This window comes from Cynoglossus semilaevis, chromosome 20, assembly GCF_000523025.1.
Source record: "Cynoglossus semilaevis isolate Cse_v1.0 chromosome 20, Cse_v1.0, whole genome shotgun sequence".
NCBI classification, from domain to species: Eukaryota; Metazoa; Chordata; class Actinopteri; order Pleuronectiformes; family Cynoglossidae; genus Cynoglossus; species Cynoglossus semilaevis.
In genome coordinates, this window is record NC_024326.1 from 962,379 (window position 1) to 968,378 (window position 6,000).

The window sequence follows — 6,000 nt, forward strand, 5'->3', positions numbered from 1 at the left end:
GCGTTACAAAAAAAATGAATGGGAGTAGAATATTTATTATTATTATTATTATTAGTATTATTATTATTATTATTATTAACTTAGCATCGCTTGGCTACGGTCCCTTAAATCATTCCGTTTTCTCCCCGAGGTCTGAGAACAGAAAGAGGATTAACTTGTGAACCAATGGAAATAAGAACTTTAACGGGACGTAAATCTGCCCACTGTCTCTTTGTGAGGACCGTCTCTAAAGCAATTAAAGCGAGAAAGAGTTTCTTCTCAGCGCCTCTCCACCTAAAGCTCCTTAGAGCGACCAGAGCTGTCCAGCACATCTGAGGGGCTTAAACGCCAAAAAGCAGCTCCTATTACCCCAGTGTCCTGCTCACTACACGGTGGGCAGGCCAAACAATGACCCCAGCTGACCAACACCTCCAAATATAAATATATTATACAAAAACCCAGTCTTTAGAAAAGTTAGTGAATTGTCAAAGAACTGCACTAAAACTAACATCAATACTTTCAAAATGATTAATCCTATTTGTTAACTAATAAAATGATTACCTGCAAAACCTTAAATTAATACAGAGACAACTTATATAGGTCATGTCCACTGGTTAATTAAACTGAATGTAGTAATTATAAATAATTAGGTAAATAAAAATGAAGATGTTTTTGGGAAAGTCATCTTAGAGGAATCATATGTTTGTAGTTTTTAATATCCCATAAAAAATATCCTTCTTTATGGCACAATCATGTGTCTGTAAAATATCACCAACATCAGCCTCTATCGTAGCCTCACATTAACAGAGCAGTGCGCTGCCTGCTTTCTAATGGAGTGCAAGGAAAAGGTAGAAGATCATGCACATTCAGCAGCAGTCCTTCCACAGACCCACTGAATATTTACACATCGTAACTGAGTGTAGATTTTTACTTGGAAACTCAAAGCCGTCGGTGGATGCTCATGTACACAGGTTTTCTGGTTTTTCTTGCGAAACTTAGTTTACCAGGTGTGACTTAATAAATAATGTTTTGGCAGCTTGACAGTGGTGTTCTGCAACTGTTGCTGTTGAATTGTTCTGTATTGATTTAAGGTCAAATGTCTCGGTCTTCTCCAAAAATGGACTCGTATGTCAATTAATTCTCAGTGAATGAATCTCCCTGTCTTATTTTGCCTTGTGTTTTTACACATAACAACAACGGCATCATCCTTCCAGCCGGTGAACTCCTGCTCTCCAATAGCTAATTAATACTACTAATGATGTTTCCGCAACTTCATGAATACATTAGGTCTGCAGCCCAGTGAGCCTCAGCCTCCGCAGCTCTATTCAAGGGTATTTCAGCATCTGTTCATCCCACAGCAATTAATCATTTTGATGTGTAGTTTAAAATCGACTTCTTGCTGGAGACCCTTTTTTGACAAGAATAACAAAGCAATTTGCCAAGAGCAACCTTTCAGACACGTAATTAGCAACGCTCTCACAGTAAGACTCGACTCCCGATGTATTTATTAATTTATTAAGTTATTTATATATTTTCTAATAGGTTAGATAAATTAATTTTAAAAGCTTCCGTGGGTTTTTTTAAGTGTATTGTCAGCGCACATCTCCGTATCCCTCCGAAATCCCTTTCATTAGTGACAGGATCTCAAAATCTCCTCAGCAAATCCCTCCTTTATAAGTTTTTAACCTGTCAGTTTATTCTAAATGCTGCATAATTCACCCCATCACCTCTCCCTGTCCATTCCTGTCTCTTTTTCTCCTTCCTTCTTCTCCCTCCTTGCCTCTCTCCTCTCCCTCTTTCCTCCATTCCTTCTCCTCTCTCCTCTCTCTGGCCCGGATCCCTCTGCACAAGGGCCCCCATTGTATATTCCTAATCCAGAGGCAACACAGCTTTAGGGACATGCAGGGATAAAAGGCCCATCAAGCCCACAACTTTATGGGGGCAAATCTCTCCTTAATCCTTCGCTTTATCTAAACAAAAGCCCCTTTGCTTTAATCCACCTATGTGTTGAAAAAGAGAGAGGAAAACTGGAGAGAGTAGCAGAGAATGGAAGAGAAGGAAGAAGGAAGAAAGAAAAGGAGAGGGTGAACGGGAGCAGGAAAAAAAATCTCACACTCTATACCAAAGGGGGAGAGATCATAGAGGCAGGGTCAGAGTTTCCAACAAGAGCTGAGTAACACAAGATTTTCACTTTGAATGTGTTAACTGTAACACTGCACCAGTGAGACCACGGTGAGCCACAGTGAAGCGGCGCTGCAAACAGTGATTATTTTTAAGTTCAGTTAATCAAATCTGGAATGTGCACCGCACTCTTGTTAATGTATAAATACACATTCACGTAGAGCAAAAAGTCCAATGTGTCTTTTTGTTAATCAGTGTCGGTTAATTAAAATTAAATGATTAAAATGATAGAACTAAGGCCATTGCATTTAATATGTGAACTCTTTGTGCAGTTAGTTTAACTCCTACTGGTGCAAAACCAGATCTAAATCAATTATTCTAATATAATGAACTTTCTTTCCCTCTTAAATTTAGTTCAATGTGGCACTAAAATAATTCCAAATTGTTTTGTAAAGTGTAGAAGATTAGACTGAGATGCATTCATGATAAAGTAAATGATGTTAGACTTATTCTAATGATACCAAACGGTGAAGAGGTAGAGGTAGAGCCAAAGACCAGTGATATTATCTCTGTTTGCCTCAGGTGTGGTCTCTCCTCTCAGCCCCTCAGTTAATATTGACGCTGAATGTGCACCGGCTTTTCTCAACTTCCACTACAGAAACGGGTGCAGGGGGCCACATCTTGAGAGGCGATGACAAAGTTAATGCTCCTCAGCGGAGCCAAAATCCCCCTCACTTCCTCTGAAACATCTGTCTTTACCACAGAAAATCCCACTTTATCTGCTACAGCGAGGCCAATCAGACCCTAATCTTGAGCTGGGTTTTTAAAAGACTGAGGGCTCACATAGTTTAAGTCTCTGCTCTGGGGATTAGCTGGTGAGACTACCTGACACCTGCCCTGTCATAGGTAAATATCAACACAATGATTTGAGCTGATTCCAGCTGTGCAACGTATTGTTTTGTAAATATAATCTATGTAACGTTAACCGAGGCAGTTAGGTCATTTACGACGGCGTCGATGGAAACTCTATTTTCAGTCCGACTCAGATTCAAGTGTCTGCTGCTGTGTGAACCTCCATGCAGGAGGTCCGTAGTAGTAAAGCTGTAGTTCAAATGTTAGCTGTTGGTTAGCTAGAAATGACACTAACATTTTGCCTATGATATACGCCTCCTTTTTGACTTTAAGCTCTAAGCTAAGCTATGACTGCTAGACATGGTGTCGACCATTTATTTGTACTTTGTCTGCTTTTCTGCTTTTGGTTGTGAGGAAGAATATGCGAAAATCTCTCCTCTCCACCGTCACTGATCCGATACTGTCCTGTGGTTTTACTTGCACACGAAAGCAACGCCGTCACATTCTGAATGGCGTTCATCCTCCAGCCTTCATTATCACCCCCAATTACTGCCTCCTCGTCGGCTCTCCTCTTTCCTAATAGCGCTAACAAAGAGCTGATGAAGCAAATAGTTAGAACAATTTAGTCATTTAGACACAATTAAGACGATCCGATACATTCCGAGTGAGACCAAGGAGACTAGCGGAGTAGAAATCCAACGAGCGGCCACCTTAGCCACGCACAGCTCTGCAGTGTCAACAGAGAAAGCTCTCTATTGGATTGAAGGAGTTTCCCCTCTGGTGGTTCCACTCGTAGCACTTGAACCATTATAAGGCTGATCAGCAGTTGGCAGACGGAATCTTTGTCTCCACCACACTGGGATTATACCTGGCCTGAGGAGGGGGGAAATTTCTCACAAAGAAACAGAAAGATGCAGGCACAATGTGGCTTCTATGCATTTCATCACAATAAAGTATAAATCCTCTTCTTCACAGCGTATTACAGGAATAAACATAAGGGATTGAGTCATTGTTTGGTTATAATCTGGATTTATACTCCTTGTTTTACAAAATGGGCCTATTTAAAAAGCACTTTCTTTGTTGCTATGTTTTCCCCCTGGCTTTATCCTGCGTTTACTCAATGTTACCTCATCAGCACTTTGCTTAGTTATTCCACCGTTGTTTCATCAGCACTTTGCTTAGTTATTCCACAGTTGTTATCTTGCAGGTTTTTTTTTAGCGTCAGTACATTCTTCATCTGACCATTAAAAACGAGTCAACGTCCCGTAGTTTCACCATTTTCCCCGGCACCAAAATAGTTCCTACGTTCTGTAAAATACAGTCTATGCTAAGATATTACAATTTTTCAAATGTCTTTCCATGTGTCCTTGTCCTCAATAGCTAAGGGTAATATGCTGTCCTGCTTCGAAAGGGGAGATGGCTGCACTTTTTTCTGTTCGTTGAACAGGCAGCCTGCATGAAATAACTCCTGATAGAACTGCTCAAGCTGTCATCTCCTCCCGTGTCTCCATCTCCTCCATCTTTACTGAGCCATCTGAAGAAAGTTTATGCAACTGAGACCTGAGAAATTCAATTATCTAATGAAATGACTCGAAACTTTGTACCCTGACCTGGGGAGATATAAAGTAGCACTTTTCAAATAAAGGGAATTCTCAAATTCCTCCTGTCAGGAATTGCTACGGTACAAGCACTTTCCTGTCATTTATGGACCTTGTTTCCTTGATCCAAAGTTAACTGTCCATAATATGCTGGTGTTTAAGGTAAAATAACATTGACTAACATAACTATTATTTGGCTTTCTAAGCCTAAGTTTGGCGTTTGGCTATATATACATATATATGTATATATATGTAGTGTGTTCTAGCTGCTTTCTCCTACCAAGGGCCATGTGCTAACCGCTACACTGTGGAAACAGCATGAGCAGCAGTTAAGAACTCTCAGTTAGTTTCTTATTAAGATTAGTTAATGGCGATGATGTAAAATATTCACATTTGCTCCAACTTCTTAAACTTTAAAATACAGAATTAAAAAAAAGCCACGTCTGTGTTCACTTGGCTTCACTGGATTATTCTCATTCCCAATGCATCAGCAGTGGATTGAAAAGTTATCTTAGAGCTAGTGCTCAATCTGTTAGGGTTTGTTTGAGATATTTGAGGTAGAAGTTGTTGTTGTGCAGCATTGTGGTCAAGTCAGTGCCCAGCTGAATGTGTAGTTGTTTTACAGTCACTGACTGCTGAACGTAAAGTCTGTCTGCAGCCTCACTGGTGTCCACCGTCAGGCAGACGTCCATCACTCGTAAATACATATGCCACACACAGGGTGAGGAAGTGAGGCCAGGCAACAGGTCGAGTTCCAGCCCGCTGTCTTCTGGCTGCCAATTTACTCTATCACCGCAGTCCTTTCTGTTTGACTCCCCCTCCTCCTTTCTCTCCTCCCCCTTGCCCCCCGCCCCCATTGCCTCTAAAAGGAACCTTGCTGAGATGAACTGTCTGTGTAACGAGGTGGGCAGGACACACACAGTGGGACACACAATTGTCTGGTTGTCCATGTGTTTACACTTGTGTATCAGTGTTTGCTGTAAGTACTTTGGGGTCTTTAAGCAGTCTCCACATGAAAATGTACTTTAAATGGTGTGTGCTGTCACCGCTCTCCTTACACACACACACAAACATGAACACAGTTATCACATCTCAGTGATCCTCCTCAGCGGGGAGCAGAGAGAGGAGGTGGAGCTGCAGGCTGATGGATATGTTTGTTTACCTATTTGTCCTTGACATGATCAATTGATCAGCGGGCTAATTCACTGCCACCATGGGCTCATTACATTTCCATTTAAAATGCTAATGGTTTTCTACAGGCCTCCGTCTTCATTTCCCTCCGTTGCAGCATTTCTTTGGTGCGTACGCGAGCAGAGGTGTGTGTTTGTCTTAAGAAAACAATAAGGTGTGTTGCTACTTCTTGGGTCTGGGCATGACATCACACGAGGAAGAGTGTGAGCTTATTTCTTGCTGTGAAACGCCATGGTCATGTGCTGCTGGGAAGATTATA